This window comes from Scardinius erythrophthalmus (assembly GCF_964197995.2).
Source record: "Scardinius erythrophthalmus genome assembly, chromosome: 21".
Lineage (NCBI taxonomy): Eukaryota > Metazoa > Chordata > Actinopteri > Cypriniformes > Leuciscidae > Scardinius > Scardinius erythrophthalmus.
In genome coordinates, this window is record NC_138241.1 from 23520352 (window position 1) to 23545336 (window position 24985).

Here is a 24985-nt window from a genome sequence, read left to right on the forward strand (position 1 = left end):
CTTCTATGTAAAGCGCTTTGAGTACCCAGAAAAGTGCTATATAAATGTAACAAATTATTTATAATTATAAGAGACGTGTTTTTTTGTGTGTGTGTAAATCACTGGCTGCTTTCATTGTGAGTAAAAAATAATAGCTTTTAAATACGTCCTGATTTCTGAATTTGTGTTCCATGTATCATAATACAGGTTTGGAACAAAATGAAGGAGAGTAACCAATGACAGAAATTTTATTTTTGGATGAACTGTCTCGTTAAAAAAAACCTCTGGTGTACACATACCACTGGTTAGGAACTGCACTGATAGACTACCGTAAATAAAAATAATAGGTTGTTTAAGTTGACATGCTTGGAGCTTAAAAAAGACCTTTGTAGTGTTTAAATGACAGATTTATTAACAAAATCCAATAGGCTTTGATTTAAAATCAGATCCTGTTTTTCTTCAACATGAGCTTCTTAGGAATCAGTCAGTGGATTTAGTCAATGGCTTTACTGGTGGCTTGGTTGTAATTCTCACCGCTCCCTGAGTTAAATTGACTGCAGCTTTCTCAGGTCTTAATTAAAGCACTCATTCATTCAGTACTAAAACCGTGCGGTTTCTTGTGTGGTTACACAATCAGCTCCATATCATGTGCCTACATATAAAATCAATGTCTTGACTAAACCACCGATAATATGCGGGATACAGTTCACAAGCTGTGGGCTGTATGGATTTCCATATTGCTTAATTTGCTCTTACAGAGTGTCATAAGCTGGCGGGGGTTTAACAGTGTGGATAGTGCCTCGTAAGTAAGCTTGTTGATTAATGTTATATACTCCAGGGAGACATCAGAAATTCATTTGAGGCACGAAACTCTGAACAATTTAGATCGAATGAGACATATGGACACAAACTGTGTGTTTAGGGGTCTGAGGGTGAAATACAAAACTTCTCATTCTCAACCAAACGCACTCGACATCCGTGCACTTTGTGCCCGCTTTTATTTTTGGCTGATTTAGTCATTTGCTAGCTAAATTGTTACAAATTTCTTTGAGGACAAAGCTTACAGAGAGCACAGCCTGGTCCTGACTGTCATTTAGCACCGGCCTATCCTGGAGGATGAGGCGCTTTGTAGCCGTCCGCTCAGTATTCATGACACGTCACTTTGCTGAACACTGGGCCCCTGGTCCGTCTCATAACTGGAGCACTAACAAAGCTGTTCATTTGGCATCATCACCCGCTTCTGATATAGAACAGAGCTCTCGCTTAGAGTTTCTCTCTCAGCAAATCCTATTATCAGCGTTGTGTTTTTCTTTTCTTTCTAACTTAGGACTTGGTCCAGGAAATTAGTCACTTCCTTCCAGTTTATTTGTCTATAATGGAGCACAACACCAGTGTCCTTTTTTTGATGAACATCTGAAAAGTAAAGTAGTATTATGTTTTTCCCCTAGCATCATTGCAGCTTAACCATGGCCTTTATTTACATGCCCATTGGTCCAATAACTCTGTTTTTGGAACTTGGTTCTGAGCAACTGTACTGGTAAGTAAAAGAAGCACGTCAGACTTCCCAGATCCATCCAAAAGCCCCTTAAGTCATGCGAAAGATCTCGAGCAGTAGTGCAAAGGCTTGCTGGACTACAAGAAAAGATGCTTTGGCCTTTTAAGCTTCTGTTCATTCCCCGCCAGCCCCTGATTCACTCTCCTGTTTATATTTGCTCTGCTGGAGTCTTAATGCGGTCCTGAGGAAGCCTCCAGATAAAAATCGATGACAGATGTAACCAGGAGAAAAAACAGCAATTACATGGAAAGTCATATTTTAGGGTCGTCATCCTCTTTTCCCCGGGTGTCTTCTGTCTTACTGTCTTTTACTTGCTTATTTTAATGTTTCATAGTCTGGAGCAAAGACGTTTTCTCCAGGGAGGCAAGGGAGGCAGTGCATCACTTAAAAAAAAGTTTGAGGAGAAAATAATCAACGGTACAAAAATAAAACAACATGAGGCATCTCTCTTGCCTCTCTTGAGATTGTTGCATCTTGAGGTGGCAACAGGCAATCTGCACAAATGGGTTAAACTGTTTGAAATGGACCACTATTAATAACCCAGTGGATAGTAAACAACTCACTAACTTGGACATCACTTTCAGTCATGTTTGAATCTGAATGAAGTTGAAATTTCGTGAAATGATGAGTAATCTGTGAGTGATTCAGGTTGACACCTGTGGCGTTTATGAATAATGCAGGGTTATTGTGGTCATGGAAAACCTGGAAATATCAGAGAATTTTAGTATTATGGTTTCCAGGCCTGGAAATGGAAAATTAAAATTGAAATCTCTGTTGAATATAAATTGTTCTAGTTATACTCAGCCCAAAGATATTTTGTTACTGAGAAATTGCACTTTGTGAGTGTAATCTCAATGCATTTACAAATTATATAAAAAAAAAAAATCGTATCCACTTACTGCGAACGGTTGGAAAAGTAAAGTCTCAAGCTCTTTGTCATTCTTGTATACTTCTCAAGGTTGTTGCGTTAATTTAAATACATAGTTATAGAGGGAAGAAAATGTTCATCTTTTTATGCAGATGACCAGTATTTTATATAAAACTTTATTTTTATTATTATTTAAAAATAAATACTTTCACAAATTATTCAGCAAGGATGCATTAAACTGGCTTCTAAAAATTCAGCTTTGGCATCATAGGAATAAATTACATTTTAATAATATTTCACATTATTACGGTTTTTACTGTATTTTTGTTGTGTGTGTATATGTATATATGTATTTATACCATGGTCTGTCTAAATAATCAATTCTTATTAGCTGTAATGTGGGCTATAAAACCGTTTAACATGCAGGTAGTTCCATTATTGTGCTGTTTCTATTGAAACACAGAGATCGAGATTGTGCTGCGCACACACAGAAACATTCAGGTGCACAGAAACGCTTATCACTAGAGATGCACCGATTTACCGGCCAGATACTGGAAGTCCGTCTTGCGACTTATCGATTCCGAGCCAGTCTGTTTTGTTGCCAGCAGCACAGGCAATAATGTCAGCTGTGCGTTCTCGCTCTCTTCTCTCCGACTTCGAGTGACACACACCCGCCTCTTCTCACTCAATCGCCTCATTCGCTTGTATTGAGCATATTTTTACTAATTCAGGCAGGTTTCACGCTTATACCAAAAGCGCAAGCACCACTGTATAAGTGATAAGCACCACATCTATACAAGTGAAGCGCACAAGCTGCTTGTGAGTCGCAAGCACCAAAGTCAGTGGTTTCCAGAATTTAAACGGTCAAATACACACACAATTATGTCAAAATGCCCATCTTGGCTAGTATTCAGTTAAACACAGTCAGTTTTTGAGCCTAATTGGTTGAGAAAGATATTGCAAGTTGTGTAATATTGGATCTGTGCATAAGCTCTTAAATGACTGCAGACTAATATTCCTGCTGCTGTCATGTTAATAAAAGAACACAAAACAAAGAATATCACTTTCTGCTCTTATAACTTTTGTAACTAATTGTAAGCATTAATCTGTATTCAATTTTTACCATGAAGACTAGACTATTTTACATTTGATTACTTTAATTTCTGTACCATTTCTTACCTGATTATACTGTATACCCACCTGAAAAACTAAGCCTGGTTTATTTCATCTCTTTATTCTGTTGCATTATTTAAATTTATTTATTCTTGTTTCATAACTGTCTTTTTACTTAAAAAAAAAAAATAAATTATGAAAATAAAATGTTGCATTGAAGAAAGAAAAATCTTTATTGGCAGGTCACACTTATAGGACAAGAAAATAGCAATCAGTGCATCTATACTAATCACCGCTGCTCTGCGACATTTATTAATAAAATATCTTTGCTAGTGAATCGCTACATTATATTTCTAAGCAATGAGGGGGTAACATCTCTGCTTTTGAAGTAAACTTCGTTGTTAATAGAGAGAGAGACGCTGAACAGACTCAAGTAATTCACACACATCTCTCTCTCTCTCTCTCTCTCTCTCTCTCTCTCTCTCTCTCTCTCGATAATTAATTCAAATAAATGCTATAATTAATTCATTTAAATAAATGCAATCTTACGCATTACTTTTTCGCAGTCTGATTCAAAGTGGCCAGTAATCAAGGAAACAATCTGTTAATGATGAAAATAACTGTCAAATATTGCACTGCAAACATCAATAACAGTTTTACATTTTCAATGCTTTCAAATGACCATGGTATTAGCGTGATAATCCACCACGGCTATCTGTGCATTAAACTATTTGAATGCACTCCGGTGCATCTTTGCCTTCACGTTGTGCATTAAAATTAGTTTTACTTGTATTTTGTTTATAATAGGCTACTTGTATTTCATATTGACTATATTTCACTATATTTATATTAGAAGTATATTATATTATATTATATTATATTATATTATATTATATTATATTATATTATATTATATTATATTATATTATATTATATTATATTATATTATATTATATTATTTTAGCACGCCATTTAACCAGTTTAAGAAGTCACCGCTCGCTACTGATGGATAGATTTTTTTAGAAGCAATGCAAAAATGTTTAAAAATGCATCAAGTGACACTGTGACAATTAAGATAGAGAGTGAGAGATTTTGAAATGGAAGAACTCACAAACACCAACACATACTGACAACAGCTGGAGCAGGGCAGATAAATACAGGTTATATACATTTTAGATGACGAACACATCTTTGTATCTGGTAGTGTCAGTACTAGTCTTTTCTTGATCTGTTTCACTTCCCAAAACGACAGTATTGGAGAAGTATATAGAGAAGATGGAGAGTCTTAGTGTTGAGTGACTGTGAAAAATGAATGGGGGGAAATGACAGGAGCCTGGTGACACACAGCAGGTGACAGACAAGATACTAACATTCTGCTTCTTACCATTGCATGCTCGCTCAAGCTCCCTGCAGAGCTGCAGCCTGCCTTACTGCGCTGGGCTTTTTGGATGGTAGAGCTCATAGGATGCCACTGAAACCAGAAAAGTCTGCCAAATGGTGTGGAATCTAAATCTTTCCACTCTCCTTCTAGCCAGAACATTTTGTTTTTCTGTTCTGAAGTTGTGATCTGAAAAATGTCCTTTTTGTTCTTTCACAGTGATGTCAGGAATATTTGGGTCATTAAGAAGTGCGGGAATGTGAACCTCTTTCATATCCTAAATGCATGACTTTCTTCCTTTGAGAGCTTGACTCAATTTTGTAAGGCAGTTTTTGCAGTTTCATAGTTCCTAGATTACTTTCGCCCATGTCAGGTCACGGTTGAAATGCCAAACCAACCTTTAGTGGCATTAAAGTTGTTGTCACATTCAAAAGGTTCAAAGAGAAGGTCTGACTCATAAAAACACATCAGCTTGTAACGATTAATGGACTGATTCAGGTCTTTTCTGTCTATAAATTTGGATGTATATTGAGTTGTGCTGTTGTGATTCTAGGTATTTAAGCACAGTGATGAATGAGGTTAGGTAAAGCTGTGTGTCACACAATATTATTGTGAACTGAACAATAGAAACGCAATACTTTATCTTGTTTAGATATGATTATAAAGCAAGTTCTCTTTGGATGTTTATTTTAACATTGGACCGTTGAGTAGCAAATGAAGGAAAGTCTTTGCTCAGAAGTTCATCAGAGGCCCCCGTTTTCCCAAGATGACAGGAGAATGTGCCTCCCCACCAAAAAGACAGAATGAATTTGGCCTGTCCAGAAATGAGCTGTTCTTACAACAAAATTAGAAGCAGGCAGGTTCCAAGAGCAAAGCTGGCAAGAGTCACGATGTCTCCATGTTATTGAGAGGACCACCAGGGATGGATTTTTCAGTCTGTTTTTAATCGCCGTAATATTCTCTGTAAAAGAACTGGCTGGAGGCTGCAATTTACTGCTGCATTGTTACAGATCAGTTTCTGCTTGTCATTAAGTGTGCCCAAACAAATCGCAAATCTGTAGAGTTTTTCCTCTTGATTTTTATTTATTTATTTATTTATTTTGTTCACATCATTAGTGACATTACTCGGCTTTTTTTTTCTATAGAAATGTCTGATGACCTTGCCTTGAGATGGCTCAAAAGAATGTTTAGATTGTGTGAGTCACTGTCTCCCTGTCTAGATAGCTAGATAGATGAATCCATTTGCAATCATCTACTTTATTTTATTTATAATGATCTATTTTATACAAAATCCTGCTGAAAAATACATCTCTCTCTCTCTCTCTCTCTCTCTCTCTCTCTCTCTCTCTCTCTCTCTCTCTCTCTCTCTCTCTCTCTCTCTCTCTCTCTCTCTCTCTCTCTCTCTCTCTCTCTCTCTCTCTCTCTCTCTCTCTCTCTCTCTCTCTCTCTCTCTCTCTCTCTCTCTCTCTGTCTGTCTCTCTCTCTCTCTCATATGTATATGTGTGTGTATATATGTATGTATGTATGTACACACACATATGCATTCACACGTATAGTATAGTATTAGTATAGTGTATGTATGTTTTATAATTTTTTCAAAAATTGTTTTTATTTATTAGAGATGCATTAAATGTATCAAAAGCAATATTGAAGACTTTTACATTTTCAAAAGACAAAAGTTATTTTTCCATATAAATGGTTCTTGTGAACTTCCTATTCATAAAAGTGTCCACAAAAATATTAAGCAGCGCAACTGTTAAGGACTTTGATGATAATAATAATAAAAAACAATTCTTGAGCACTAAATCAGCATTGTAATGATTTCTGAATAATTATATAAAAATTTTAAAAGATTAAACACTTAATTAAGTGTTTAAAAATTAAACACTTAATTTAATAATGAATGAATGAATGAATGAATAATTTAATAATGAATTTATTTTCTTTCAATTCATTTATTGCTCTTGCAAATTCATTGTGCCTTTTTGGATATTTAAAACAGTCTACGCTTTGTCTTTGCATTGTTTATACTGCTGTTGCTCTGGCCTTTAATACTTAAAACTGTATATTTTCTTTTAAATATACAGTATATTCTTTCTTCTGATCTTTAAAGTCTTATTTAGAAATTTAACTTGCATATATTTTCTTGTCCCACAGTCCGTGTGTTGATGTAGATAAAACATTTCACTTCCTTTGTACCACTGGGAACCATTGCGAATGTGGAACTTGACTTTGTTCCACGTTGTTGAATAGGGCTCTATCTTTTACAAAGTGGCACCAATGGCTGAAGATCTCGACTATCTATCCTTGCTTTGAAGAATGATCTTGAAGCCACAGGAATGTTCAGAAATCTCCATCGACACCAGAATCCCTGAAGTGAAGCACTCCCTGGCCAGTTTTTTCGGTATGAGTCGAGAGTGACTGCTTCACAGCATGCTGTGTAATGGCTTTGGGCTCCAGCCACGGCTGTATTTCTTCAGATGAGCATCCAGTGTCTGTTCTGCTGTCACCGTCCGCCTGTCCACTGTCACATGCCTCACATCTCCAAGAATTACTGCACACACCTGTGCACAGAGATTTACAGCTTTGGCAGTCTGCACTCACATCATTTTTTGAAAGTTGGTGTCAAACTCAGATATTGATAAATTTGTCATGTTACATGAACTTTTTCTGGATTTATAAATATCTAATTTTAGTTATTTTGTAACATTTTAATTGCCTAATATCAGTCTTTCATTGTGTGCTAAGTTGCCATATCTATTTATACCTTTTGAAATCTTAAAGGAAACTATTGTTCCCCTCAAAAGTGAAAATTGTCATGTACTCATCCTCATGTCCTTCTAAACCGGTATGACTTTCTTCATATAATTAAAGTGAGTGGGGTCCAAACCACATTGGACCCCATTAAAAAAAAACAAAAAAAACATTGACATTCAAAAATGTCCTTTTTCCGTGTTCCACAGAAGAAAGAAATTCATACAGTTTTTGAACAACATAGGAGTGAGTACATGGCAACAGAATTGTGGGTGAACTATCTCTTTTTAAGCCTGGTTTAGGAGTTATATATTGGAGATTATGAGCCACATTTCATCCCAGAAATATTATTTCCATATGACATTTAAAAAGTTTATTTTTCCAACCTGACTGCTTGCAGCAGCAAACAAGATGGATGCCAAAGTCTTCAGCCTCCTTCAGAGCATAAACTGTCAAGGTAATTGCAAGTTTTATAGAAATGTTGCTCCTGCATGCCATTAACCTGTGAAGTGATCCGTGCTGCCATTGTTTTGATTGGTATCATCCAAGGCAATAAAGGCTAAGTTTCCACTGCCAATTAGATGTTTAAAATCCCACTGTTAGCTTTTTTTATTATAATTTTTTTTTTTTTTTATCTATAATCACCCAGCTTGTCTGTCTAGGCGGGTTTATAGTATAGTGGTGCTGTTAAATTCATGCCTTGTTAGCTTGCACTAATAAACACAGCTAACGTCATGCTGATTTACCTGTCGGCTGGTACGTCTCGCTCACAACGCTGACTCCTCATTAACATACCATTTGGATTAAGAGTAATTTGACTTGTGAATGATGCTTAGTGTTTTACTCTTCTCTAATTACTGTTAATGGTTATTAAGGAAAGAATTTATTGATTGATTGATTAATTACTTAGCCTTCAGATTACTGATCTGCTGCTGAAGTCAAGTTTAGGTTCAGAAACCCTTCAGTTGGTGTCACTCATGGGCTGTCATTGAAACCGATACCAAACTTTCCAAAATATGCTAGAATGTACTTCTTTTTATCAACTTCTTGTTAGAAATAAGAAAAAACGGTCAGACAAATGAATTGCTCTCTCCTTAGCCATTTACTCGATTTGTAGATGTTGGCATCCCAGCGTACAGTGTAGCGTGGACGTGCGTACCCAGGGATTTTACAGTACAGAGGAGGAGTTGTCTTACATGCTGCTTCTGGCTTCCCATAGAGACGGCCCGCCACACTCAAAGCTAATTAAAGTGAAGGCAGTACACTTTACAGCGCTCTCCATAATTCATAAAAATCGGCACGCCGCTCGGGGAGAGCCTGCCATGCTTTCTGGGATATTTGACGACCTGTGTTTGTCTAAGTGACAGGAGGAGGGAGAGAAGGGGGGCCAGAAATTAGGCAGGAATTAGCATTGCAATAGCTGTAGTTGTGTGCGAACACAGGAGCATCTCCTGCATGCTCTTGAAAAGAAAAGGAAGGTCATATTTTGATTGGCGGATGAGATTGGTGAGGTGCAGCTGTGCTGAGACCTGTGGGTCTCTAGAACATCTCTAGAGACCCACAGGAGGTCTGCTGAGGAAGCAGGTCACCCCATGACAAGCTGCAATTGCAACTATATTTGTCTTTAAAAAGGGAGTGTGTGAGAAAGAGAAATGGTAGCGTGTACCCTGAACAGGTGTTACTGTGTTGTCTCGTTGTTTTGATGTATTGCCTTTGCTGTACAGAGCTACTTCTGTACCTGCTTTGCCTCCCACAAGAGCTCCTGTTTAGTTGCTTGTAAGGGTCTGAGGGTCTCGGTCCAGGCTTGTTGCCTGATTGCCTTTTTTTAGCATGTTATGTGCAATACTCGAAGTAGGAAAAAATAGGTTTGCGAATGTTTTAGGGCTGCCAAGGTTACTTAATTTTAATAATATATTAAATGAGTGATGATTAAGAGTTAAATGCAAGTAGTTAAAGTAAATGTAAATTGCTGATTACAACCCATTTTACTTCTGTAATGCGACATGTTTCCAGGTGAAACAAGTGAGAAGGATTTTATCAGTCAAGAATTAGTTGGATGGTGAAAATGGACCTTTACAAACCAAATAGCTGTTTGGTTGTTAAATAACGCTTATCCAATAGCTCGCAAAGTCTGAATGACTGAAAAGTTGCTACAGAGGAACAGCAAATTATTACTTTTTGATTAAGAATTACATTAGAAACACAATAAGGCTACAAACATAAAAATAAATGGGGTATTTTGATTTCATTTTAAATTTATTTAACTCTATCCAATTCAAACTGTTCTTTGTCATTTTTAAATGGTCCTAAATTTCAACTAGTTTGAATATGAGCAGCGATCTGTGCTGTAATTTTTATTTCCTAAAGAGTACTTAAATGCAGTAAACAAAATGAAATGTGTAGAGGCACATTTCAGCAAATCATTATTAATCACTTTAACATTAATCACTAACAGCAAAATTTCTAATTTATAGTCTTTATTTTAATTCTATACAGTAACACTATATTTTGTGTGTGTTTGGCATTTTAACAATGCCTACAGCAATTAAGAACAATGACTGTGTTGTAATAAAATTAAAAATAAAGTGGCAAGTAAATAAATAAAATGAAATGAAAAAGGAAAAAACGTGCATGTGCATTGTAACACTGTGGAGGAAAATGAGGAACAGACAAATATCTAATATACCTCAACATATATGTGTATATATATATAGTCGAATTGCTGTGTAAATGTATTCTACAGTTGTTAAATTAAGGATAATATTAAGTATTATGCACTGGGATAATATTTACACTTACAATTAGGTGACAACTGTTTGTTTTATTTACTGCATCTATATGTATGTACCATGTTAAAGTGCATTTTGCTGAATCTGTTAAAGATAGAAATAGTATCTGGGCCTTTGTATATATTTTATTTATTCATTTTTGCCAGGAAACAGTGGTTTGTTTAGGTGCAGAGCTTCTATAGTGAACAATCAGAACTAGTGGCATAAAATCTTTTAAGGATATTGGAGGATTTTGTTTGAGACATGCAGACTTGGCTTGTTAGTCTTTGTCTGGTCGGAGTGACAGGACAGACTGTCTTCTCTAGCAAGGACAAATGAAAATACTGAATATATTATTATAATACTGCATACAGCTGAGTAAACCCCACTTCAAGCACTGTCTGTGCATCTGCTTTGTGCTGAAGCTTCCAGTTAATTAACCCCTGTTCAAAATGACCTCAGTAAAAACTAGGACCAAAATAACCTTTAGATTGGCCCATGATTCTGTTATTCGTTATGTCTTCCTATAACTGTGTTTTACTTTTGCAGTTTTTTATAGTGGAATAAAGTATAAATGTATATTTTTGAATTCCTACTCGGATCTTAAAATTGACATACTGAACTGTTTTTAAGAGTATTATTTGTAAGAGCAATCTACTAATCATTTGTGATCTCCGTAGTGATTGTGACAGCTAATCTGATTATTCAGCAGGTAGCGTGTGTATTTGTTGGAGGTGGGTGTAGTTTCTTCATGCCAATCATGAGTGCTGGTGGAGCAGCCGTGGATTCCTGCGGTGGACAGCTGTTTGTTATTCTTCTGTACTGCTCTTTAAGGAGCGACAGGAGGTCGAGATGTGGGCTCTAATCATTAGCACATTAGCCTAACACAAATACTCTGGTGTGGTTGTGTATGAGAGCACGAGGGAGATTAAATCATTAGAGATTTGCTTGCTTCTTTTCTTAATCAGTATTAATGAATGAGACCCCTTGATTATATCTTACATTAGCGGTACAGTGCAGAGTAGTAAATTCGGGCTGGGGATTTGAAGAAGCGGTGTTGTTGGGCAGCACCCCAAGGCTGCCGCCACGCTGAGAAGGGGCCGCTCGAAGCAGGATTTGCCACTGGTAAACACAGTACATCATGCTTTTGACTGAGAAATAAAAGTGATGGGATTCGACTCTGTAATTAATCCTGACCTTGATTCGTGTTGAATGCGCAGTGTGCTAAAAAGAGGACAAAAGGAAAAAAACATCTATTGAATAAAAGCAACAGTGAAATCATTTTAATTGACTAGGATAGTCGCTCAGCAGGGGGATTCAAGACGCTTGGTAATTTTCTTTGTTTGTTTGTGAAATCGTATCCCCCTTTGACTCCGTATTGTTCATTACTGGTCCGAATTGTGCTGTGGAGCGGGAGGCTATTCAGATGAATATTTCATGATGGGCTGTTAAAATTTGCAGGAGTAAAATTTGGCCTGACAAGAAATGATGACCCACAAGGTCATTATTGAAATAATATTAAACAAGTAGTTGTATTGCTGCAGCTGTGTCTCTTCATTTTTTTCTTTGAATCTGAGGAGAATTTGTTTGTTGGGGTTTTTTTTCTTTCTTTTTTTTCCCACAGACAGTCTTCGATTTTAATTTTCAGTCTAGGCCACGTAAATTACATTGAACAGTACAATGGAATAAATTGAATACAAAGAATTTTCATGGGCAATTGAAAGTATGACCTTCATAAATGCAGCTATCAGTAAAGCGTGTAGCATAACTATTACTTTGAAAATATCAAACTTCTCCTTTTTATTCACTTCCTTTGTTATGCTTCATTGTCATTGTTTGAATGCGTTTTAGCAGACAGGCGTCTTAAAACTAATAGGTTTTTTTGTGCTCATTGAGTGCTCATGAGAATAATATTGATTTCTGTGTACAAGTGCCAGATTCAAGAAGAATTAGTTATCCAGGTTTTAAAGTATCTGCCAGTCGGCTCAAGTTGTTAAAAGTTGGACGGCGATCGGCTTCGCCATTCCCAGGTGTCTGGGATCATTTTTCCAGCTCCCAAAAGTGTCGAAAAGAGAAAAGAAGAGTGGAGCAGCACAGCCCCGTCGGTGTTTGCGCAGCGCTACCGCTGCGTTTCACTCGACTTGCCAAAGCTAACAGGGGCTGGATGTGGAGAGGCAAATTTGCCAGCGTTAACTCGGATAAACGAGCTTTTCATTCAAAGACTACCTTCTCGTCATAATCTCAGGCAGGGCTGTCAGGGCCTGGCCCCTCTCTTCCTGGACCTCTCGCTCAGGTTTTTAAACACGAACCCAGGGGTCTGAGAGACAGGGCGAATGGGTGAAGGTTTTTTTGGGGGGTGGTGGTAGATGTAGAGTCAAGTGAGAGAGAATGTAGACCTGGAATGATCTGCATCTCAGGTGCCACGCCTCAATAAATCAGTTTTGGGCCCCAAGGACGATGGGATAATTGAAATGTTTTGGTATGGTTGTCCTGAAGTGAAATGTGCGTTAAATGTCTCTCCTCCTCTGTCTGTCTGTCTTTCTTTCTGCTTTTTTCTTCTTTTTTCCTTTTGCTGGGTGGGGTGGAAGGGCTGAAATCGGATCCAGCAGTTGGCTTCAGGGAAGCTTCTTTTGGCCCGTAACGCCGGGACCTGCGGGAGCCATTATAAAGCAGAACTCACATTTTTGCATTTTCAAATGGATTTAACTGTAGGGCTCAGTCCCCAGCGCTGACCCTGTTAACATTCTGCCTTGTCTGGGAACGCGTAGAGTGGGCCAACCTTTACAGGCTCCGTCGCTGCTCTGGAGCAAGAGGTGTTGCGTTTGGCAAGCGAAGAGGGCTTTTGAGAGACGGCTTTATAGGCGCAGAAATACATCTGCCACGGTCCTTAGTGTGTCTATTATTCTATAGTGCATTAATGGTCTGGAGAGGAATCATTTCCTGAGTGTAGTTAACTACATGCTTAGAGAAACCCTACCCAAAGCTGGGGATTGAGAGGACCTAATAGCCTAGTTCCCAGCCCTGACTGTTCTCCTCAGGTTCTGTTACAATACAGTTACAGTCTGCCCAGTCAGAATGGCCTTGATTTATCATCTTGATTAGATTTATGGCGTACAACGCAGAGTAAAACAACCCACTTGCCCTCCGTTCCAAATCGTATAGCGTGTGAGACCCTTTCGTGATTTTGAACCCTTGCTTCTGGCTACGAAGCCTCCAAGGGAACCACAAACCTTAATTACGGGGTTGGCTACGCTTTTGAGGTTTGCATTGCTATCAGTACAAATTAGTGGAGATAAAATCATGTTTTTATAGGATTTCGTAGCGCATAACAAGGTTTGTGTAAGAAGGTCACAAATCACGGCCTCTTCTCAATCAAGATCTTTTTAACACTGAGAAGCTATTGTTTGAAAGGAAATAAGGGAGCACTGATTGCTTGAGTTATCAATGCGCACAATGTTGAGGTGCACCGCTGCATGTATGAATACATTCAGCCTTGAGAATTCTAGCTTGTTTAATTAAATTCACAGTTTGAGGGAAAAAAATGACCAAGCTTTTCCATACTGAATGCTGTGTAATTGTTTTTATCCATTCCAGTGAGCATTGAATTGACAGTCTGTGGTGAAGGTGGTACATAAGTGTTTTCAAATAGATTCAGCTATAGCATTTATACTGCAGTATATCCGTTGAGCGATTTTTTTTAAAGACCAACATCAAGCGCTAAACAAGAATAGTCTACTTTTCAATCTGACGCAAGTGGATTTCAAGTCTTGACCGCTTTTTTTAAATTTAGAATGCCACCAATATATCGACATCCTGCCATGCATGTCTGAGGTGTTAACACGTCATTTGGAATTGAACTGAGAATTATTTTTAAATTCCTGAATTTGAATTGTGATAGCAAACAGGATACAGAATTGCAATTGAAATTTAAATGCAGGAAAGTATAATTAAAATCAACTGAAATTCACATCAGTGATAGAAGCATGGATAAATGCATATGGTTTGAAATAGGGCTGGGTGATATGGCCAAAAACATTATCATAATAACATTTTTCATTTCAGTCGATATTTCAAGTTTGAAGGCACATTTTTAGCCCCTAAGTGAAAGTTGTAGAAACCAGACGGTTAATTGTGGTTTTAAACTACTCTTTACTGTCAGAACATTACAAACACTATTTTTTTTTTTAAAATTCTTTACGCTTTTTATTTTTTCTTAACAAAATAAATATCCTTATAGAAAAATGTATTTCTTTGTTTCTGCATGTGCTAATGGATGATATTGTTTCATGTCATGAAACAGGTTTGTGTTGCCTGACTTTGACATCTTAAGCACAGTTTGCAGTGCAGGCTGCAATATTAAAAATATTACATGTTTTGTCTCTTAGAAATGCACATTTGACAGCAGCTTGAGTTGACGGTTGTAGTAGTAGTTATGGATGCAGATGTAAATTTGCATTTTCTGTTTGTCAGTGCTGTTTCATCTGGCTAGTTTAAATCACAAACATTTGTGTTCTTCACTGAATTTAAATGCTTCTCACTGGATCTCACAGCACTGTTAGGTGGTCACGTGACCAAGGCGATCAGCGAGTAAACGCATCTGCTCTAGTAAGCTCGCGCTGCAGTTTGAACTTTGAGCCGAGCGGATAAATGGTCCATGTGGTGCGGTCCAAATGAGTAGCGCTGTTTCTTTCCGCTTTTGGTGAATAAACATTTATATCGAACATTTATCAAACTGTTGTTATCGTTTTATAGAGAAATTATATGACGATAATTATCGTTATCATTTTATCGCGCAACCCTAGTGTGAAATATTTGTAGAAATTTGTTTCGTTGTCATCGTTATTAATAAGGTGAAAGGAAACTTCATTTTCTAGAATGCATACCTGTTTTGATTTTATTAGAATTATAACTACAATGCAGCAATAAATTCTTCTTTCTGTCATTATATTATATTAATTATATTATAATTCTTTAAATATTATTCATTTTCACAGCATTAAAGTAAATCATATAGGCCTATTTTATTATTATTATTATTATTATTATTATTATTATTATTATTATATTCTAAATGATTTCGAGTAAAAAAAAATAAAAATCATGTGTAAGATTGCATGGGTCAAACACAATATAACTGTATTTAATTATTACTTATTTGGTGGGACTAATGAAATAAAAGAAAAAAAAGAAAAATATTTAACCAATGGAAACCTTCCAGCAGAAATAATTATATGATGATATATACTGTTTGTATGGAGCTCTTATAGATTGTCCTGTTTAACACAGTAACCATACTCCAGAGCATCAGGGCATGCTGTGTGCAGGCTCTGCCCATACTGTCACACTTAAACGGGGCAATCGAGACAGCTTGCTTTATGGTTTGGTAATGGCACCCTTATTTTTCACAGGAGTGGGTTTTTTTTATTTATCAGGCCAGTATTTATGGAGATTAATGAAGAAGAGTTGGGCCTGCTCTGCTGTAGTGGAGTGAGGAATCTGGAGTGCTGTCGGTCTCGTAAATCAGGCACTCCGCGCTCACTCATGTCTCAAACAGTCATCTCAGCCGCCAGATATGAGTCTTACTGCTCTCCATTAAACTCCCACAGATGTTTCCAGGCCTGGCAGGGGGGGTCGAGCGGGGGGTAAGATTATGTTGCTCACAGCAGAGACATGTAATCGCATACACACAGCTGCTAGTCGTTTCTTAATGTTGTAGCTGCTCAACATTTTATTTTTACACCGTTCCACACTCACACATTTCTCCTCTTAGGGTTCCTTGTATCTATTATCTATTATATAAAAAAACTGCTATAACCTTCTGTCTGTCATCTTTTTTGAAGTTGTCAAAATGTATGTAATCAATTCATCTATTTTTAGTTTTGTTTATTTATTTGTTTTTATTTAGAAAAAATTATCACTGCTTATCCCACATCTGTGTCATTGAGAAGTTAAAATATTCCTCCTTGTATGTCTCTACCTGTTCCCAAGAAACCCAAGGTCCTCTCTTGTCAATTCAGCATTCAATTAGGCATTTAATGGTGAACAACATAAAAACAGGACTCATATTCACCATTGCATAAAATATTGTCATGTGTGCATTTAAAAAAAATGTTTTAATTAACTTGGGCTTTCATTTTTCTCCTGGCTTGTTTTCATTCTTTGGATAAATTGATAATTTCCTGTCATGTTCTTGTCAGGCTGTGTGGGGTGTAAAACTGGCTTTTGTTGCTTTGCAAACCCTTGCGGCACTGTGGGGTCAAAGGTCACTCGGCAATGCCTCTGATCCCGTAGCTCAGTTTGAATGGAGCGCTGCCTGCAGCATTTGAAAGGTTCTTTCTTTCTCGGAGAAGGGCGAGGGGGAGGGAGGGGGGGTCAATTTGTGCCGATAAAAGAACACAATGCAACAGAGCAATGAACAGCCCTGTCAAACAGGGGAGTTTATTAACACACCATGAATTGCACTAGAGTGGCTCCTGGTCTTCTGTTTCAGAATCAAGCTGCAGGGCTTGGGAAAGACAAACAGGAGCTCAATGAATCTGTTTGGTGTTCAAGCCTCGAGCCACTAATACCATCATACACAAACAATTTTTGAAACCTTTTACCGTAGTTTATTTGCTGTCAGTTAACATCCAGTTTGATGCAGACACACAGAGAAACACACACACACACACACACACACACACACACACACACACACACACACACACACACACACACACACACACACACACACACACACACACACACACACACACACACACACACACACCACCCAGTAAGTGAGTGGCCTCGGTCACAGCATTAATAAGCATAATGCATGCATGAATACAAATCACATTATGGAGATCAGTGTTAATATATTTTAATAGTACCTAGTAATAATATTGTATAATCTGCTATGTATTATGTAGAATACTATATATTAGGGTTGGACAATATATCAATACAAGAATGTACATATCATTATCATTTGGCTTTTTGATGGTGTTCATTTATTTAACAAGCATCTTATTAAAAAATGTATTTACTTGAAATGGTTTAAAACAGTGATTTTATTTATTTTACTTCCACAAATGATAAAAAACATTATTTTAACAATTAGCTGATGTTGGCAATTATATTCGAAATGTGTAATGTGAGAAGTTTAAAAAAAATCATTATTATTTTTTCATTTATTTAAAAAGCCATGATAGAGACTCAGTTTCTGATAGAGACTGATGACAAATTAAACCTGACTTTTGGATCGGTTCATTGACCGTTTAAACTGATTCATGAAATAAATCAAATTTACTGACTACTAATAATGGTCTTTAGGGAACCTAATGGCCAAACAAAAAGGCATAAAAGCGTAAAATTGTGGATATTTCAATATATCACCCAGCCCTTATGCACATTAGTACTTACCTTTTAATATTTGTTGCACTTTATATAATTTATAATTTGCTTGATCTTATGCTGTTCTGAACTTGAATGACTTAAATATCTCATTTTAAATGTAATCTGTTTCTTAAAACTCTTTTGAAGACTTTGAATATAGTGCACAAGTTTATGTTGCTTATTTGTCATATTTGGAGTTCTCGTTGACACTTCACTGGAAAAAGAGCACCGTGAACATTCTGCCAAACATCTCCTTTTGAGTTCCATGGTAGAAAGTCATGGATCTAAGTGAGTAAACAACTACACAACTGTCATTTTTGTGGTGAACTAGCCTTTTAAGACACATTCTCATTCACTTCTCTGTCTACCCCTCCCCCCGTTTCTCACATCCTCTCTTTCTCACACTCCAATAACCTCCCCCCCAACCCCCAACATATTTGTCCCAGTACGCCACTGATCTTTTCCCTATGGGCGTCTGGCATGTGCAGGAGATCAAAGCACAGTGTCAACTTAAGGTTCAGGGGCAAAAACAATTCACCTGCAGCTCCGTCTGGGTAGGGGAAGTTTCTGTCGCTTGCACACTATTTCCCCTTTCTAACCCCCCTCACCCCACAGACTGGATTAACCTCCCATGCATCATGGTCCTGGACCGAGAAGCGCAAAGCACCATTTTACGACCAGATAAACTCTAGCCATAAATTGACCGGTGGGTTTCACAACCTCTCTCTCTCATATTAATGAGAGATTGAGAGAGAACCTAGTCTCCCAGACTATGCCCCCGTTGAGCGCGCCAACTTGCAGGACACCCAATAGAAAGAGTCCATTGTGACGGATCATTGTGCGTCAGCCCCGGCAGCACGGGCTTGTTTGTCTTATGAATAATTCAGCAGGCCTCTCCAGCACTAAACAACAGAGGCCTGTACTGTATGTTTAACCAGTTGGATAGGGAAAACCAGTATGTTTGTCAGATAAACTCTGCATGGCCTTGATGCGCAAGCATTCTGTTCGGCCGCGTCTGAAAGGTTAGTCTGGGAAATGGGCCTTCGTTGGTGCCTCTGATCTGATCTCTCAGCAGATAGCACCTGGTGATTCCTTACAAGTATGTGTGAGTTGCATAGAAAAGGAGAGAGTCAGACCGGATGGTGTCATTTACACTGTGCTACCGCAGTGTTCAAAGACATTGGTAACTCCATTCTCTCTCCCAAGCCCTTGTCCGAAACAAGACACCGCACAGTCACACTGGAGGCCGCCGCCCTGGCCAAGAGGGGAAGTGGCATTCACAGGCTCTCACAGAGACCCGAACACCTCCTGCTCTCTCCTCTCTGAGGACACTTTCACACTGGTGCTTTTGGTGAAGGCCTGACTTTGGTTTGTTTGGTTGAGTTCAAAGCCATTGTCTGTACTTCAGATGAATTTATTCATTCATTTGTATTTTTAGTTTAGTTTTTACTTGTGATTTATTTTAATATATCTTATTTTGTCTTATCTTATCAGACTGCTACAAATCAATCTCTTGGTGTAAAAAAATAAAACTTGTGCCAATGTAATTGTACTGTTAACAGATTTTATAGTGAAAAAGAATAGATCATAATGTTGAATTAATGCAAAAAGTCAGCATCTTGTGTTGCCGCCGTTATTACAGAAGCTTGAATACAATTTTAAATAAATATTATAAAAGTATATAAATAATATTTTAATATTAACCATTATCCCAAAAAATACATACTGTACAACAAAGTAAAAATATGAATATATTTGAATATTACTATTTAGTGGGAATTCAAAGACAGCGATATGAAAAAGATGGTGGTAGTATAAAAAAAGACCTGTACAATTTTTGTTGTTAATTTCTTACAAAGTGAAACAAAATCTTGTTTTTCTCAGAGAACTTAGCATGTGTGGAAAATGCTACAGAAAATTGCCTACTGAATTTGCTGCTTCTCTGATGTCGTGAGACACATAATTCAGTTCAGTTCAGTTCACTTCTTAAGAGACCTGGAGTGGGGAACTGAAACTCTGGTTCTTAACAAATTGTCAAACACAGTATAAAAACGGTCTGCGTTCCTGCACATAACCCAGCAGCTCTGTGCTTGTGTGTGTTTGTGTGTCCCTTGATTGTTACGTTAGATTGCTCTAAAACTGCCACTTATTGGGATGGTGTGGGCACTGCAGTCGCACAAGCAGCTTATGTAATGAGACATTTTTTTTCCCTCACTTTCCCCCTCCATCTCTGTCTGCCTACACTCTGAGAAAATTAGATGGTGCAGAAATGCCTGGGATTACAGGGAAGCGTGGCTGCGTGTTTGTTGCTCCCCGGGCTGTGGCTGGGAAAAGATGAGATCTGTACAGGGAAGGATGTGCGAAATTCCATATTTTCAAAATCAAGTAGTCAGTGGGTTGCATGAAATACTAGTTAACTAGTCAGTCTCTAGAAAGCCCTGTGTTATCTATCGATCTATCTGTCTGTCTGTCTTTTTCTCTGTAACATTGGAAATTCCAATTAATTTTAAAAGTCCTTTCTTTCTAAAATGGTCTTTTCATATAAAATGTTGTCATGTTCGATTCATTCTTGTGAATCGGTTAGTTCATATTGGGGTGCAACGGATCAAAAAACTCACGGTTCGGATCGTTTCTCGGATCAGAGTCACGGATCGGATCATTTTTCGGATCAGCAAAAAAAAAATATTTTTTACATTTATTAACACTTTTAAATTATTAAATTAAAATATATAAAATCAACTTAAAATGCACAAGGCATAATATCTTCTTTTTAACATAATTAATGAAAAACAACTTAAAGTGCAACATAAAAAGGCATCTCCTTCCTTTGGACCAATGCTTGATGTGTTTCCACTGTCATATAGGGCTGTCAAAATTGCTCAAAAATGACGTTCGAATATTCCCTCTAAAAAACATAGCCTATTCGAACATCTGGTTGCGCATTTTGTAAATGACGCGCATTACGTCAATAACAGGACAAATTAATACAAAGAGACATAACTACTTGTATGGGTAGTTTATTTAAGTTTAAACATATTTGACAACGTACATATTTGACAACGTATTACCTACACAAAAACAAGTAAATCAACTAATGGCCAAGACCGCAGACCTCACTCTCGCTCGCTCGCACTCGCAGGCACTCTTTCTCTCTCTCTCTCTCGCCATTACCCATGCTGCGTTCACACCAAACGCGAATAGAGTGTCTGTCGCGACTCGCGAGTGATTTCAATGTTAAGTCAATGTAAAGACGCGTTTACGCGCGTCTGGAGGTTTTGCGGCGCGAATGAGGCGTCACGCTCTCTGCGGTTCATAACGCTCGCCATGACCACGCTGTGTGTGGACTGAACATGCGCACAACTTTTTTTTCATAAATCAATCCACGGATCACGGATCAATGATGATCCGTTGCACCACTAGTTCATATACAGTAGTTCTTGTAAATTAAAGGGTTCATCATCGTTTCAATTTTAGCGGTTTTATTGTACATTTATCAGTTCAAATAATTTGCCGCTAATTTACAAATTAGGTAATGTAATTCGATACTTATGTGTTGACATCCTTAATAGATTCAGTATAGTTGGATAGCCCTGCAGAGTTTAATTCCAACCCTGCTTACACACACACACACACACACACACACACACACCTGTAGTTTTCCAATAAGCCTGAATGACTTGATTAGCTGGATCAAGTGTGTTTAATTAGGGTTGAGGCTAAACTCTGCAGGGCTATGCAGGACGCGAGAGTAAACGGCTGATAGAAATGGTGAAGTCCTGAGCTTGTTAGCCTATTGAGAGAGCTGAGACTTGAGTCCTATAGCAATGACTGATTTAATAGAAGCAGACAGTGCTCATCATTGTCAATCATGGTGATGTGGCACTCTCTCTTCCTCCCCTGCCTTGTTCTGTCTCTCGCTCTTTCTTTCTTTTTTTTTTTAATTCATTTTCTCTTCCCTCTCTACCTCCTGAGCTTTGGTGCCAGGCTGGGCAGGCTCTGATGGGCAGACGGCGAGTTGTCTTCATTATAATGCCTTTATTTATTCATGTGTCTGCGGCCAGTGACAGCCGTGCCTGTGCACAGCTCTCCTCTCTGTCTGCGTCCTTAGAGATATGACTCATTTTCATTTCTCTCTTTCTCTCTGCTAACATCATTCTCTCTTCTCTGTCAAGTGCTGCTTTCAGTTAGCTTCAAAACTGACATGCGAACGCACAACACGCATCAGTCACATCCAGTGGCCCACGTCAGCACAAAGAGGGTACTCGTCAACTTTCGGGTGGAGGAATCGCTTGATGCAGGGGGCTTGTGTGGGCCAGATTGCCTCATGACCACTTTTGGGAGGCAGGCGCTGGCTATTTCAGTTCGGTCTATAAATAGTCGAGCTGCGGTTTTTGCCAGTTTGATAAGCCTGTAATTGGAGTTGCATCCATCAGGTTACAGAGGGCTTTTAATCCTGAGACGTGTTGGCTGGGTTCTGGAGCTTTTCAGGTTAAAGAGCATTCATTGCCATTGTTTAAGCCTGGGTTCACTGAGCTAAATGCTATTAGATTATTACAGTGTGTCAAAAGCAAATTAATCTAATTTTGCCTTTCCGTAGCTCTGCCAAACAGTCAACCCTAATAAGGCATTGTATTCAAACCTCCTTTTTAAGCCCCCTGGCATGAGGTACATTGGGATTTTCTAAGGATTATAGTTCAAAATTAGGTTATGTCGCTCTTTTACCTGAATTATAGTGCAGTTTGTTTGGTTTTCACAGCTCTGCTGTAGTTGGTAGTCGGCCTCTTTGTGGTATAGATCAAAAGAGAAGCCGTGATTATGAAACGGATCACTTCAGTCTAGGCTCTTAGGGTTTTTTTCCCCATGTGCTTTGATATGTCAGAACCTTGATGGGCTTCTGTTATGGAGCCCAGTATTTGACTCTGCTGCGCAATGGGCCGTCAGCGGATGCTCTGATTGTCCTCTGGCAATTGAGTGATAACTGCAGCAAGCATGTGACAAAGAGGAGTGGCAGCTGGTGGATGCTGGGATACGTGCTGGGTCACCTCCCTGTGAAAAAGCCCTCACTTCTGTAACAACTAATGCCCCTCAGACATTTAGAGGAATATCTTTTTTGGGATGTAATTAGAAATGGGAATTGTAAGGAATTTAATCATTGTTGTTCATTAACGATTCAATTTGATACTTTTGAGGAAGAAATATTTTAAAATGCATTCCATTTCCAAACAATGAGAGTTTTGGAAAATACTAATAAAATCGGACACAAACTTTTTTTCTTCTTTTTTTTTTAGAGGCAACATATATGCAAACCAATAATATATCTTACCTATGAATAACAATATATAAATGTGGTAATATTCCCTAGAGTTTAAAAGTTGGTAAACTTGATGGTAAGATTTTTTAAATGTTTTCTAAAGAAGTCTCTTATACTCACCAAGGCTGCATTTATTTGATTGAAAATAAAGTAAAAACAGTAATGTGAAATATTAGAATGATTTTTTTATTTTAATATATTTTAAATGCAAGTCTTCATTGTCACATGATCCTTCAGAAATCATGTGAAATCACCCCCCCCCCCCACCACCCCACTGGTTCAGCAAATGGACTGCATTGATTTGAAATATAAATCTTTTTTAACATTACTGTCACTTTTGATCAATTTAATGCATCCTTGATCCTTCTTTTTCTTCTTTTTTCTAAAAATCTTACTAATCACAAACTTTTGAATGGTAGTGTATATTTAATTTATTTGTTTTTATAAAATACTGCTGACAAAACTTGTAATGTGTGTTTCTTTAACTGTTGTATTTGTTTGTTTGAAAACGAACTGCTCATAAAGAGTCCTTTGTTCAGTAAACTGACTACACTGATTGTTTTGATGTGGAATATGAGCCAGTTCTAACTTCCCATCCATAGACCCTTTAGTGCACATAAGTTTTAAATTTAGATTTATAAAAAGTAAAAGATACTTATGACTGCACGAGTGCCCACCAAGCTGCATGGACAGTTTTGGGATATGGGAAGATTTTTGTTTACTCTGACATGCATGCATGTCCTGATATATGTTATATTCCCATAATGGCCTAATTGGCTCTACCTGCTGTGTTGTAGACTTAATGTAAAAAAACCCCACTCACAGTCTTTTCCATACGATCAGCAAATTTTGAGGGAACATCAGCATTTTGCATAATTTATTTGTTTTTGTTTGCATGTTTCTCTTCACTTTCCAAACAACCCTAATGTATTGTTGCGTACAGTACAGTGTGTGTGTGAGAGAGTCTTTGCTCACGTGACCATGTGCAGCCACATTATGTCAGAGCCAGGCTGCGTGCTCTAGGCCGGGGGGCTCAACGCAGCGGGAGACACTGCTGTTTAATTTCAGCACTTCATCCCCCTCCGTAATGAAGCTTCCCTCACGCACGTTTGCTCACACCCTGCCAGTGCTGCTGGCGGGTAATTGGGATGTGACTGAGCATGAATATCCCTTACGCCTGCCGCAGACCGACCTCCCCGCGACCCTGCAGATAGCTCTTTGTCTTAATGGACATATCATCTTTTATTTAGATCTCCATTTGAAAGTAATTGTCAGCAGGAGGGGGGTTATTGCAGTAGATGGAGACGAATAGACTGGTGTTTCACAGCGGACCTCTTTGATTGGCTGCAGTTTTTGGCTGGCTTTGATTATGAGAGTCGGAACAAAGGTGTGTGCTGTGCCAAGCTGTTTTTAGAGGCCCGCCCCGACCCGGTCCTTCCTAATCAGTGGAGCTCTTCTGTCTCCAGTACAATCAAAGATGTACGCATGTACCATTTGAATCACAATACTGGCATGTATATGTTTAGATGTGTTTTTTACAAACCCCCCTCCAAAGTTTACTGTCAAGTAACTGCACCTGCTGGAAAAACACTCACCAGGTGCAGTTAAAATGCAACGCAGCATGTCATGTGCAAGTGTTGGGTCTGTAAACAGTAGCAGCAGGAATGATGGGAGATGACCTCAGGAAATGTTAGATTCTGCAAGGGTGATCAGAAAGGGTGGTGCATTTGGTTCTTAATGCACGTTCATGGTCTTTTAGTGCTTCTTTGTAAAAAGTATTTACCCCCCTTGGACTTTCATGTTTTTTGTTTTGCAGTACTGAATTATGTTAGACTTACTTTCACCCAAAAATGAAAAATCATTATAAATGAATAATTTAGAT

At 38.0% G+C, this 24985-nt stretch overlaps 1 protein-coding gene across 2 annotated transcripts in view; it reads left to right on the forward strand.

The window, feature by feature from the left end:
• The window catches only part of adka (adenosine kinase a), a 160166-nt gene that overhangs the window by 51661 nt on the left and 83520 nt on the right, over window positions 1–24985 (forward strand). The window lies entirely within an intron of this gene.